Raw genomic sequence first — 16,304 nt, 5'->3', positions numbered from 1 at the left:
AAACCATCTTCTGGTGTTAACATGGGCTTCTATAGGAAATAACAAAGGCGTATTATCAAGCCCATTATCGCCATTTTGTCTGCAGTTTCCGGCCGATATACGGCAACAATTTTAACACTGGTCCTTGATAATATGCCCCCTAATTCCTTAATGTACACTCATGCACAGTGTGATATTACCCAAACAAATTATAGGACCATGCATTTTACCAAAACACATTTACTACTGTAAAACGTTTAAAAAGGAGCGAATATAGGGCATATTATCAAAGACCGGTGTTAAAATTATCACCGTTTTAATATCGGCCGGAAACTGCCGATAAAATGGACGATAATGGGCTTGATAATACGCCCTTGTTAATTCCCATAGAAACCCATGTTCTAGTGTTAACATGGGCTTCTATAAGAAATAACAAATGCGTATTATCAAGCCCATTATCGCCATTTTGTCGGCAGTTCCGGCCGATAAAACGGCGATAATTTTAACACCAGTCCTTGATAATATGCCCCCTAATTCCTTAATGTACACGCATGCACAGTGTGATATTATCCCAAAAATTATAAGACCATGCATTTTTAACAAAACACATTTACTATTGTAAAACGTTTAAAAAGGAGCGAACATAGGGCATATTATCAAAGACCGGTGTTAAAATTATAGCCGTTTTAATATCGGCCGGAAACTACCGATAAAATGGACGATAATGGGCTTGATAATACGCCCTTGTTAATTCCCATAGAAACCCATGGTCTAGTGGTAACATGGGCTTCTATAAGAAATAACAAATGCGTATTATCAAGCCCATTATCGCCATTTTGTCGGCAGTTTCCGGCCGATAAAATGGCGATAATTTTAACACCGGTCCTTGATAATATGCCCCCTAATTCCTTAATGTACACACATGCACAGTGTGATATTACCCCCAAAAATTATAAGACCATGCATTTTACTAAAACACATTTACTACTGTAAAACGTTTGAAAAGGAGCGAATATAGGGGCATATTATCACAGACCGGTGTTAAAATTATCACCGTTTTAATATCGGCCGGAAACTGCCGATAAAATGGACGATAATGGGCTTGATAATACGCCCTTGTTAATTCCCATAGAAACCCATGTTCTGGTGTTAAAATGGGCTTCTATGGGAATTAACAAGGGCTTATTATCAAGCCCATTATCGCCGTTTTATCGGCAGTTTCCTGACGATAAAACGGCGATAATTTAAACACCGGTCCTTAATAATATGCCCCCTAATTCCTTAATGTACACACGTGCACAGTGTGATATTACCCCAACAAATTATAAGACCATGCATTTTACCAAAACACATTTACTAATGTAAAACGTTTAAAAAGGAGCGAATATAGTGACATAATATCCAAAAACCGGTGTTGAAATTATCGCTGTTTCAATATTGGCCGGAAACTGCCAATAAAACGGACGATAATGGGCTTGATGATACGCCCTTGTTAATTCCCATAGAAACCCATGTTCTGGTTTTAACATGGGCTTCTATAGGAAATAACAAAGGCGTATTATCAAGCCCATTATCGCCGTTTTGTCGCCAATTTCCTGCCGATAAAAGCGGCGATAATGTATCGCCCTTTCTTGATAATATGCCCCATAATTTCTTAAAGTACACGGACGCACAATGTGATATTAAGCAATAAAACATAACAGCATGCATTATAGCAAAACACATTTACTACTATAAAATGTTTAACAAGATACGAATATAGGGGCATATTATCAAGACAGACGATAAAATTATTGCCGCTTAGTCTGCAGAAAACTGCAGATAAAGCAGCGATAATGGGCTTGATAATATGCTCTATGCAATTCCAATCGAAGCCCATTTTAGATGTCCCTCACATCTAACATAGGCTTCGATTGGAATTGCATATATGCCCCATAATTCCTTAATGTACAAACATGCACCATATACATTCCCATACAATTTATCAACTCACCTTTCAAATTGATTTGTAGATTAAGAAGAATGCCACTCACACAGTAGATATTCTTATACAGAATCTTTCTAGTTTCCAACTGACAAAACTTTCAACCCTTCCCCATTCCACAATCTGCCAGTTACCATAGAAACACTTCAAGGAACACCGAACTGAGCACACAGGTGAAAAGTTCATCATACATTGTTGCAAATTAAAACAGCAAGTGTGCTTGACTTGAGAATACACCAGCTTATCTTATGTAACGTTCTTTTCTATCAGTTTTTCTTAACCAATAAAAATTAGGCTTTTAAAACACAGAAACATTCATCCTAGCTTAGTGTAGAATGTTCTCGAACAACTAATCATCACCTTTTCTTTTTTCAAAACTGCATGTTGTCCACCATTTTTTAAAAACTCTTCCTTTTCAAAATGCCATTTCATTTACAGAGACCTTCAGAGTGCATCCAGGCCTCTCTTCAAGATGCTTACAGTGTGGATTGTGGGATACAGCTATATTTTCTGGAGTCAAAGGTACGCAGAACGGAAAGGAATTCACAAAGACCTACGTTTACCAAATGTAGACATTAAATGGATTGGACAGAGAGGATTAAAGTGGCACCAATTGATACCATTGGTGAAATCCTTTTTGCATCTCCAACACCCTGACCTCATAATTGTGCACTGTGGTGGCAATGACCTAGGCACTTTGACTGGAGTAGGTCTGGAAATGCATATGAAGGACACCTTTGTACAATTGATGACACTGTTCCCTAAAACTGCCTTTGTATATTCTAATATATGCCAAAGGCAGAAATGGAATCGGTCCAACCACTATTGTCCACAGATTGAAAAAGCTAGGAAACATGTGAATAAATCTGTTTCTGCCTTTCTCCGAGACTATAGAATCTACGTTTCAATATCCATGACATCTATAGGAGAGACGGTGTACATTTTACAGATGAGGTAAACAGAGTCTTCCTCTTGAACTTTAGACTCTGTATTGGTACTTACTTGTAGGTACTAAAATCTACCAATAAACACACGGGCTCTTTTTAGAGCCATCCGACATCTAAACACATACACTTCATAAATATCTTTAAAATATTCTTCTTTTTCTTCCTTCAGTAAGCTTACGGGACGACTTCCAATCTTCGCACCGTACGTCGTCCATATGTGCTTGGTACACATACAATAAATCTAACATTAAAAAAATTGCCTTTATCACTAATTTTTCATAATCCCCAAAGAACCCCATCCCCGGGCTCAAATGTAACGTTGCGGACCGTGGGAAGAGCCCCAAGGCCTCCACGGTCCCACCCGGCTGCCCACTTCCTGCGGGAGCCGGCAATGCTTTTCGTCACAGACAGCAGCTTACATGCTTACATTCTACTTTCAAAGATGATTTCAACAGTTATACATTTTATAAAATAATATAGTACTGCACGCTAAAGGAGAAAAGTCAGCACAATTATAATAGAATAGAAAATAGAAAAAAATAATACTTCTACACTCAACAAACTCGTAAGCACACATCACAGTTTAATTTAAAAGCACCCTACCACAACTAGTTTTTGAAACGCATTATACAATAAAATGCGTCACAAAATAGGCTACATACATAGTGACTGTATCGTAACATCACACAGAAAAAAGAAAGCCACTCTTACGCTACCAGGAAAACACAACAACAGTACAAGGGCCAAATTTCCATTGTAGTGATTTCTTATTTGCAGGTCTAGTTGTCAGATCGACACACACACTCCCTCATGGCTGCTATACACCCACACCACACCCATTCAGTGCATCCGTCACTACACATGTGACCCTATGTATAAAAAAGACGGAGCGCACGTGTTGTACGCCATTTTAGAGTTGTTCCCAAAGCACCGAACAAGGGGCCCACTACTACATGCTTGGCCTATTTGGTCACTGAGTTAGTGGTGCCCGAAGCACTGAGCGGGTGAAGAACCTGCGATGATGATGATGGGAGCACAAGTATGTCATTAGCCATACAAATATCAAGACTCTGCACCATATATGAGACTTCTTTGTTGGAGATCGGGACTACATTTTGAAGAAGGTCTCTTTTCCACGAAAAGGTGAGCAGTGAGGCTTGATTATGCATCGGAAGGAGTCAAAGGGTTGTAGCTGACAACATACAAAAATGCGACTTAGTATTTTAGACGAAGGTACTCCTACATAATCTATTAATTTACATGTTTACATTTTTTTTTCCCAATAGCAATAAAGTTTTTCTAATCGCTGAAATGTCCTGAATATATTCACAATACAAACAGTTCGTAGAAATGTGACAATCAACGCGTCTATAAAAGCGCGATATTATCTAACTCCAAATTATTATTGTAACAATTACCAATGGTAACATCTTTCTTTTAATATCTTTTAGATGTCAAGCTTCACGATGGATTATGTAACACGGACGACGGCAATAGCACAAGGTGAGCAAAAAAGCTTGTTTCTGAAACAACGACAACTTATCGGTCAAAGGAAAGAATCTGCAGTATGCACCAAGCGCAAAAAAAACATTGGGCTAACGGGGCTTCAGCTAGGATGACATAGCTTCCTGGGCCCACACACAGTCGCACCCAAATATGTCACAGGTCTTTCAAACACATTTTGCTTGTTAATGAGACGTTGATATCCCCCCCCGCTTACAGCCCCTGCAGCTCCACTCTTGCTTGAACTTAAGCCCCCACCCCAAATTTTTTCTAGCCTCCACACCCCCGATATTTTTGACTGTGGTTGCGCCTCTGGCTTCACGTACCCCTCCCCTGTTGTGTGTGTCCCACGTTTTAACGTCCTTTTTTCCCTTTCGCTTTCTCACTCTCTCACATCGTTTCTCTTTCTTTTTTAAAGTTTTGGACTTTGCTATCTCCACTCTGCTCCATACAACCTTATCTAAATTGAAATGATTAACTCTCTTGATTACAGTGAAGGCTTCTTCCACAGGTAGACCACCATCTTTCAATCACTCTCTTTGACATAATTTCTCTTTCTCTTTTAAACTTATAGAAAATGCTGTCTGCGTTGACGTGTAGAAGCAAAGGTGTCTTCAAGTTGTGAATTCCCCTGGCCGCAGTGTTTATACAACGGTAAGCACAGAGGCCTAAATATACAATGCCTTCATTACAATGCATTAGAAATACATCGGCCTATTTACAATCCCGTTCTGCCACTTTTGTGTCACTAACGCAATAGTCACTTCCATTTAGACACCACTTGAACGTGGCACTATAACGGAACTGAAATGTACTAGCACACTGCACACGTAAAACTGTAGTGTTACCTTCATTTGTGAAAGGAGACATTCGGCAGTGTGCATCAGCTTCACTGTGTAAAATGTATATTTACCTCCAAGCAGTGAAAACATAGGTTACAACAGTCTGACAAACAGATATACAAGCTTATTACGCCACTTTTCTATCACTTTTAACATGGGAAAAGTGACACAAGCAGCTTCTAAATCTACGTCTGACTTTTCAAGTACAAATCTCAACTCCAGACTCTGCTAGACAGTTTTAATGTTGTTTTCTCTCTCTCTCTCTCTCACTCTCTGTGACATGAGTCCACCACGCCCAGACCCGGTTTCTGCAGTATCCTGGGGGGAAACAGCAATTACAATATATTTATTAATATATTACAAAAGTATAGCAGCGGATGACACACACGACCCGGGAAAAGAAAGCGGCAAATTTAATACCAGAAATGAGGAGAGGTTTGCTTGGCGAACTTGAATAAAAAGAAATAAACGTGCGCTTGGAAACAAGGCTAGGCATGCGTAGAGAGTACGTCCTTCAATTTAGTTTTTAGGTATATGTGTAACCAAGTCTGATAAGATCAGAGGCCAAAAACAAACACCGTGGTGTCTTTGGCAGGAAATCTCATCGATCACAGAGAAAATATGCGTAGGGTAAAGTGAAAGTAACAGGTATAATAAAAATAATGGAGGAAAACTACTAAAATGGCGCTGGACGGAGTATGTAATCAACGTTTGGCGCCTCGACACTACATTTCAAATAAATATAGATACAATATGTTTATTAATATATTACAAAAGTATAGTAGCGGATGACACACACGACCCGGGCAAAGAAAGCGGCAAATTTAATAATTGAAATGAGAACAGGTTTGCTTGGCAAACTTGAAGAAAAAGAAAAGAAGCGTGCGCTTGCAAACAAGGCTGCGCATGCGTAGAGAGTACGTCCTTCAAATTAGTTTGTAGGTATACGTGTGACCAAGTCTGATAAGATCGGAAGCCAAGGACAAACACCGTGGTGTCTGTGGCAGGAAATCTCATCGATCACAGAGAAAATATGCGGAGGGTAAAATGAAAGTAACAGGTATAATAAAAATAACGGAGGAAAACTACTAAAATGGCGCTGGACGGAGCATGTAATCAACGTTTGGTACCTCGACACTACATTTCAAATAAATATAGATACAAAATGTTAATTAATATATTACAAACGTATAGCAGCGGATGACACACACGGCCCGGGAAAAAAAAGTGGCAAATTTAATACCTGAAACGAGGACAGGTTTGCTTGGCGAACTTGAAGAAAAAGAAAAAAATGTGGGCTTGGAAACGAGGCTCCGCATGCGTAGGGAGTACAACTGGTGCACAAAAAAAACCCGGAAAGTTTTACATACTATCATAGAAATAAAGCTCTTTTTTTGACCAGTAAAGTTCTTAAAAAGAACTTTTTTTTTTTTACCCCATTTCCCCCACGATCGCAGACGGCTCCCCGCGTCCTTCGTGAGCCCGCATTGCTTTATCAGAGACATCACCTTATATGCTGCACTCTCTTTCGAAAAACAATCTGCTTTCTTGAAAGACAGAACAGATGAACTTTCTCTCTTTTTCAAATAGGAAAGCGGTTTCCTGTGGTAAAGTGAAAGCGGCGACGGTACCGCCCTACCATACCAAACAAAAAAAACACCACTGGGTCTGGGCCCCCAACAGCAAGGCTGAGCCATGAAATACTAATGAACAACAGAATGCCAATGCTGTCACAATTCTTCCTTTTTAAATTGTCAGACCATAAGATTTACGCACTATGGTCAATTAACACACTAATGTCTGAATGAATCTTTTATTTTATTTTTCCATTTTTCTCAAACAAGGATTGTTGGTTATTATTTCACCAATTCATTATACATTACAAGACCTCTTACACATATATATATATATATTTACACAATATTCACAAAAACCTTTTGTACAATATCAACAATGTCACAAATATCAAAACAATTTTAATTTAGAAACAATCATACCCTCACCCATTCATAACCCTTCATATCATCATACATATACACACAACCTGGAATAGAAATATTCACAGTAAGCCATATACAATTTTTTTTATCAATGATAAAACTTTTTAGACGAAAGTTTTTATATTACTCCTTTGTCTAGATGGCATAAGTTGTCTATGCGTTTCGAACTCGCACCATTCGCGGAGTTCTCATCAGGACAAATAGCTCTAAGATTTCTAGAGCTGTCTGGGGTTAAGAAAATCACCCGTCGAAGCAACCAGTTATCCAATATAAACATCAATTTGTGTCTTAGAGTAGAGGTCAAATGGGGGACAATTGGGGGACCCGGAGTGCAACCAATCTTGTCAAAGTCTAGATGCTGTCCACAATGTCCATTCCCAGGAAGCGGGTATTCACTAGTTAAAACGGCATTGCAGCTTTCCCGCTATGTTCAAAACGTGTATGATCTCTCGGCGCTGAAGTCAGTATCAGCGCTGATCCCGTGATTTGATTAATGTATGGCCGCTGTCCTCGGAGGGGTTTTCAAGCAGCGTGTAATCTCCGTTTTAATCGGAGCGTTATCGTTATCTCGGTGCTGCGATCAGTTCCAGCGTCGGGACTCGATTCCCACCATACTTCCGGTTCCACAAAGGTTCCTGGGAGTTACTGGAACTGATCGCAGCACCGAGATAACGATAACGCTCCGATTAAAACGGAGATTACACGCTGCTTGAAAACCCCTCCGAGGACAGCGGCCATACGTTAATCAAATCACGGGATCAGCGCTGATACTGACTACAGCGCCGAGAGATCATACACGTTTTGAACATAGCGGGAAAGCTGCAATGCCGTTTTAACTAGTGAATACCCGCTTCCTGGGAATGGACATTGTGGACAGCATCTAGACTTTGACAAGATTGGTTGCACTCCGGGTCCCCCAATTGTCCCCCATTTGACCTCTACTCTAAGACACAAATTGATGTTTATATTGGATAACTGGTTGCTTCGACGGGTGATTTTCTTAACCCCAGACAGCTCTAGAAATCTAAGAGCTATTTGTCCTGATGAGAACTCCGCGAATGGTACGAGTTCGAAACGCGTAGACAACTTCTGCCATCTAGACAAAGGAGTAATATAAAGACTTTCGTCTAAAAAGTTTTATCATTGATAAAAAAAATTGCATATGGCTTACTGTGAATATTTCTATTCCAGGTTGTGTGTATATGTATGATGATATGATTGGTTGTGAATGGGTGAGGGTATGATTGTTTCTAAATTGAAATTGTTTTGATATTTGTGACATTGTTGATATTGTACAAAAGGATTTTGTGAATATTGTGTAAATATATATATATATATGTGTAAGAGGTCTTGTAATGTATAATGAATTGGTGAAATAATAACCAACAATCCTTGTTTGAGAAAAATGGAAAAATAAAATAAAAGATTCATTCAGACATTAGTGTGTTAATTGACCATAGAGCGTAAATCTTATGGTCTGACAATTTAAAAAGGAAGAATTGTGACAGCATTGGCATTCTGTTGTTCATTACTACCATACCAAACAGCAGTGTCCCGGAAGTATGCACCCCGAGACACTGCAAGAACCGACCCTGGGAGATGGTGGACCCCAGGGCCATCAAGGGTTCCAGGAGGGGGGCAGCCTGACCCCCTCCCAACATTAAAAAACCCCGGAGAGTGCAGGTACCTTGGGCTGGAAGATCATTTTACATATTACTGCCCCAGGAAGGTGGCGGTCCCCATGACTTGTATGGGGAGAGAGAGAGGGAGAGCTGAAAACACACTTTTAAAAAACATATTTTTTTTAAAAATCCTCGTCGGGGTGACGGTCCCCGAGACTGAGGGGAAGAGGATCGTAACCCCCCGCCTACTTCAAAATAAAAACACAGAGGGGTGGCGTTCCCCGGTGCTCGGGGCACCTTACAAGCCCCCACTATGAAAAAAATTGCCCCCGAAATTTGCCCCCACGGGACCTAATGAATAAAATGGACTTCTATTTTTTATTTTCCACCGAGTACGTATACTATACGCGTACCCCCCGTTTTTTATTTTTAAAAAAAATAAAAATTGAGCCTAAAGATCCATGTACGACCCCCTGAGCAAGCCTAGAGGGTCAGGCTGTTTCTACCCTGCCCCCTTTCCTTATTTCTCAACTTTGTTTTACTGTTTTCTTGTGAGTTGCTTGTAACGACGAACAAGATGGCTGCCAACACTTCCTGGTTTGGAGTGTTCACGCACAGTTGACAGCCAATAGCATGCAGCTCGTGCTCGTAATTGTACGGATTTCCGTACCCGTGCTGTACTCCGTCTCTAGATATCACTATGATTTTACTTGTAATTTTCTAAGGAACTACTAAACGGATTTACACCAAAAGCACAATCTGCGAACCGAACTCTACCTCTCTGCCAAATTTGGTGTAATTCCGTTCAGCCGTTCGGGCTGTAGCCCTGGCTAAAGGTCCCTATGGAAAATTGCATGGGGATAACACGTTTTGGGACTCCCCTTTTTTCTCGGCCCCCACTTGACGAATCACCCCCAAACTTTCAAGGAAGGAGAGGAACTAAGCAGGCAATTTTCTTGGAGAAATACACGAAGATTTGTCCACCGACGGCAAAATTATTCCAAATAGAATGTTGTGGATTTCCTATGGAAAGTAGGTCCTAACTATAACTACCTAATATATATATATATATATATATATATATATATATATATATATATATATTACCTACTGGCGGTCGCCAGTAGGTATATATAGTTAGGATTGTTTCCATAGGAAAATCGCAACATTCTATTGGGAATAACTTTGGCGCCGGTTGAGGAATCTTCCTGAATTTTTCCCTAACTTTGCCTCGCGACGCTCCGATCCTTCCCTGAAAGTTTGGGGGGGATTCGTCAAGCGGGGGCCGAGATAAAAGGGGGGTCCCAAAACGTGTTTTTCCCCATGTTAATTTCCATAGGGCGGTCAAACTCACTTTTAGCCCGAACGGCTGAATGGATTTCCACCAAACTTGGCAAAATTGTAGGGACTGGTAGCCCGATGTGCCTTTGCTATGTCTCAAGATATGTGCTCCAGTGGATTTTGAGTAATTTAGGTTAAAAAAAATGTATATATCTATGGCAGCTTACCCGTGAGCTTACCGGTTCGCTTACGGTACGCGTACGTGCGCGTACGGTACGCGTACCTCTAGTGCGCGAGCTGCATTTTTATTGGCTGCCAATGTCTGTCAACACTGCAAAACAGAAACTGTTGGCAGCCATCTTGTGCCTCGGTAGACTGAGGCACAGGAAAGCAGAAAAACAAACGTGTAGAACTCAAAAAGGGGGCAGGGTAGAAGCATCCTGACCCCCTAGGCCTGCTCAGGGGGTCCCACAAGGACCCCCAAGGCCCAAAAAAAAAAAGAAAATTCGGAAAATCGCGGGGTACGCTTACGGTACGCGTACCGGTACGCGTACCGGTACGCGTACTGGTACGCGCACGCTGCGAGTACCTCATTTTTTTACAAGAAAAAAAAAAAGATTTGGGGGCCTTGTAGAAACACTCTGACCCCCCTAGGGCTGTTCAGGTGGTCCCATATGGATATTAACATATATAAATGTTATCCGCTAATAGAATTAGCATTTAAAAAACCTTGCGAGTTCACTGAAAAAAACAAAGGTTTCAGGCCTTATATAGTTAGGAATTAGCATTTAAAAAACCTTTGAAATTCACTGAAAAAACCATAGGTTTCACACCAGTTATAGTTAGGAATTAGCATTTAAAAAACCTATTAAATTCACTGAGAAAACCATAGGTTTGACACCAGTTATAGTTAGCTGAACATTTTACTCATACACACACACACCCCACACACATACCCCCACATACACACATCCCACACCCACCCCTCCCACACACACCCCCCACACATACCTCCCACACCCACACCTCCACCCACACCCAAACACCCCATACACCCACACACACACCTTACACCCCCACACCCCCACCTACACCCACACACCCCACACACCCCTACCCACACACACCTCACTCCCCCCCCACAAACACACACCTCACAGACACACCCCACACATCCCCCACACACACCTCACCCCTCCCCCACATACACACACCTCTGACACACACCCCCCCACACACACACACACCACACCTCTCACACACACATACACACTCCTCACACACACACACACACACACACACCCCTACACACACACCCACATACACAAACCACACACACACTCACACATCCTACACACACACACCCCACACACATACCCCCCACACACACTCCCCATCCCCCCCACATACACACACCACACACACACACACACCCCTCACAGACACACCCCACACATCCCCACACACACCTCACCCCCCACACACACACCTCTGACACACACCCCACACACACACACACACACACCACACACACCTCTCACACACACACACACACACTCCTCACACACACACACCCACACACACCCCTACACACACACACCCACATACACACCCCACACACACACCCACATACACACCCCACACACACACCCACACATCCTACACACACACACCCCACACACATACCCCCCACACATACCCCCATCCCCCACACACACCACACACACACACACACTTATTTTCTTTTTTCTTTTTTTGAGGGGGTGCCCCACACACATACCCCCCCACACACACACCCCACACCCACCCCCCCACATACACCCCCCACACATACCTCATACACCCACACCTCCACCAACACCCAAACACCCCACACACCCACACACACACCTTACACACACACACCCCCACCTACACCCACACACCCCACACCCCCCACCCACACACACCTCACTCCCCCCACACACACACACCTCCCTGACACACGCCACACATCCCCCACACACACCTCACCCCTTCCCCACACACACACACACCTCTGACACACACCTCACACACACACACACACACCACACACACCTCACACACACACACACACACTCCTCTCACACACACACACCCACCCACCCCCACCCACACACACCTCACTCCCCCCCACACACACACACCTCACAGACACACCCCACACATCCCCCACACACACACCTCACCCCTTCCCCACACACACACACCTCTGACACCCCCCCCACACACACACACCACACACACACCTCACACACACACACACCCACACACACATTCCTCACCCCCACACACACACACCCCCACCCCCACACACACACACCCACACACACACCCCACACACACACCCACACATCCTACACACACACACCCCACACACATAACCCCCCCACACACACCCCACACCCACCCCCCACACACACACACCACACACACAGACACTCATTATTTTTTTTATTTTTTTGAGGGGGTGCGCGCCCCGGTACACGTATCGGTACACGTACCGGTACGCGTACCCTGGAGAAAAAAAGAAAGACAGAGTTTTTTAAAAATGTGGCATTTTTATATAAATTGGAGGTAGTTCTGAAAAGAACTGTTTTTTATTCTTATTGTTGTTTTATATTTTTTTACTGTTTTTTGTACCCCGCGACTTTTAAAAAAATATATATATATTTCTTTTGCCTTGGGGGTCCTTGTGGGACCCCCTGAGCAGGCCTAGGGGGTCAGGGTGTTTCTACTCTGGCCCCTTTGCAAGTTTCACACCTTTGTTTCACTGCTTTCTTGTGCCTTGGTTCTAACAAGGCACAAGATGGCTGCCAGGGACACCCAGTATGCAAGGGGAATTAGTTCCCCCTCTTCAAACATGCACGGGGGCTGCGTTGCAGAGAGGTGTAAAAAAGGGTGTGGCCTCATTACACCTCTATGCAATGCAGCCATCTGGCGCATACTGGAGGCTCCTGGTGGGCTAGTTGGCCCCCAGGGACCCCCATTATGCAAGGGGAATTAGTTCCCCCTCTGCAAACGCGCCAGGCGGCTGCGTTGCAGAGAGGTGTAAAAAGGGACATAGCCACATTACACCTCTGCAATGCAGCCCCCTGGCGCATACTGGAGGTTCAAGGTGGGCTAGTTGGCCCCCAGGGGCCCCCAGTATGCAGGGGGAATGAGTTCCCCCTCTTCAAACATGCATGGGGGCTGCGTTGCAGAGAGGTGTAAAAAGGGCCGTGGCTTAATTACCCCTCTCTGCAATGCAGTCCCCTGGTGCATACTGGAGATTCCTGGTGGGCTTTCAGGTCTTATATAGTTAGGAATTAGCATTAAAAAAAACTTTGAAATTCACTGAAAAAAACATAGGTTTCAGGCCTTATATAGTTAGGAATTAGCATTTAAAAAACCTTTGAAATTCACTGAAAAAACCATAGGTTTCAGGCCTGATATAGTTAGGAATTAGCATTTAAAAAAACCTTGCAATTTAACTGAAAAAAAAAAAAAAAAAATATATATATATATATATATATATATATATATATATATATATATATATATATATATATATATATATATATTTTAACCTCTCAAGAACAGAATTGGAAGCCTTGAAATCTCTGAAGGAAGACACTAACATAGAAATCAAACCCTCAGATAAGGGGGGTGATATGGTCATCTTTAACAAAGATTATCATAAAGAGGCCATGAGACAATTGGAAGATAAAGAATGCTACATGCCAATACAGAGAAAGGAATATGCTAAATGTATTAATTAATATCACCGACAACTGAAAGACTGGCGGGACGAAGGCATGTTGGGACAAGATGAATATTTGTTTTTCTATTCTGAAACTCCTATTCTACCTACATTCTACCATCTGCCCAAAGTTCACAAGGACTCAAAGCATCCACCAGGTAGGCCTATAGTGGCCTCCATTGAAAGTCTTTTAGAAAACACGGCAATATACATTGATTCCTTTCTAGCAACTTTAGTCAGAGATCTGGCTTCCTATGTCCGGGATACTCAGGACTTCTTGAGACAAATTGAAGGCATCACGTGGGACAAAGATATGCTTCTCATAACTTTGGACATAACAAGCTTATACACATGTATTAAACATGGGGATGGTCTCAAGGCTGTCGAGTGGTTTCTCAAAAAAAGAGAATTTAAATTTCGTAAACACAATGAGATGCTTCCCAACATGATTACCTTCTGTCTGAATAATAACATCTTTACCTTTGCAGGCCAGCTTTACCAGCAACAACGTGGAAGAGCTATGGGCACGTGCTTCGCACCCAGCTACGCAAATTTATTTGTGGGCTCGGGGGAGAAGCTCGTGGCCTGGGGGGCGACCAATGACATGTGGATGGATAAAATAACGTTGTGGGCTAGATACATTGATGATCTCCTTGTTGTTTGGCGGGGCAACCGCTCCTCGGCTGAGGAGTATGTTGCCTCCCTAAACAGCAATGAGTTGAACCTTAAATTTACCTGTGATATCAGTGATAGATCAACCACCTACCTAGATCTGAAAGTATACATAGAAAATAACACCATTTTAACCCGACTGTATAGGAAGCCAACAGCGGGGAATGGGGTCTTACATACAGGTAGCAATCACCCGGTGAGCCTAATAAAAAATATACCCTTCGGAGAGCTATTGCATCTGAAACACAATTGCACTACATTGCAAATCTATGATAAAGCCAAAGAGAAAGCTCTGCAAAGATTCAAAAGGAGAGGCTACACAAAGGGAGATCTAGCACAGGCAGAAAATAGGGAGGAGAAAATCAACAGGATAGATCTACTGGTAGCAAAAGCCCCCAAAAAATCAATAGACAAAGGCCCGACAATGAAAGATCTAGAAACATTGTACAGATTTTCAGAAAAAATTGGCACATTCTGCAAACAGATAACATCTTGAAAACAAAATTTCCAGAACGCCCGCTAATAACATATAAAAGATGTCCCTCAGTGGGGGACCATCTCATTCACAGTCATTTTAACAAAACCCCGATATAACTCAAAACCGTCTGAACATTGCTAGATTTTTTCACGTAAACGCTGTAAAGCCTGCAAATTCAGCTGTAAAGTCACCACCTATCAGGGCAGACCAGGGGATCCTAGGCCTGTCCGTACAATAAAGAGATTCTTGAATTGCAATTCAGAATATACTGTGTACTGTTTGATATGCCCATTCCAGAAACGCTATATTGGTAGCACCATACATCCAACAAAGAAGCGCATCCTTTAGCACAAGCGTGCAATTACAAACAAGGATGCGTCTTACCCTGTTGCACGCCATTCTGAGAAATTCCACCAGAGCAACAGGGATCTCCTCCAATTCTATTGTATAGACCAGATGGAGAAACAGGAAAGGTGAGGAGATAGGGTGCACCAACTTCGGGCATTGGAATCTAAATATATTATAGACCTTCAGACCAAAGCACAATAGGTTTGAACAAGGATGAGGAGCTGTGGTGTATCTAGAGTAAAAGATGGAAAAAGATAGCAAGCAGTTTTTATCCTAAGCTTGAACTCTAGATAAAGCCATGTACTTCCCACCCTCTGTTAGACTTGATACTGTTTGATAGCCCAATCAGGTCACAATTGTGGGAGCAACATAAAGGACATAGGTGAATTTGGGCGCACAAATTAGTTTACTAAATTGGTTTTTAGGATATCATTCTCGAATCATGATAGACATCGATGTTTTAAGAATTGACAAGAATGTATTTATTTATTACATTATTAACTTATAAATATTAACTAAATTGCCAATTTTGCACGTGGATTTAACCGTAGATATTAGGGGGTTTAAAATTATTTCATGAATTTTAGAAATGTTAAACCCAGATTTTCAAGTGTTAATAGTAAACTGTGTGTTCCTGTTTGCTACAAAAATGTTTTTATGAATAGCACTGAGCACTTTGATTTATAGCACTTTATGTAAACAACCTGTTTTAAGATGGCCGCCATGAATTGTAGAATGAATGTAGCATAAGTCCTGTTTTCATGTTTAAGAAAAAATCACGTGATGTATGACGATTTTAAATACATGCGCGACAATTTGAGAAACTGACATTGAGGAAGCCAAAAGGTGAAACGCGTTTGTCAGAAGGGTGTCTGCACAATAAAC

This window comes from Lissotriton helveticus, chromosome 9, assembly GCF_964261635.1.
Source record: "Lissotriton helveticus chromosome 9, aLisHel1.1, whole genome shotgun sequence".
In the NCBI taxonomy this organism is placed as follows: Eukaryota; Metazoa; Chordata; class Amphibia; order Caudata; family Salamandridae; genus Lissotriton; species Lissotriton helveticus.
Note: the sequence above shows the minus strand (reverse complement) of the source record.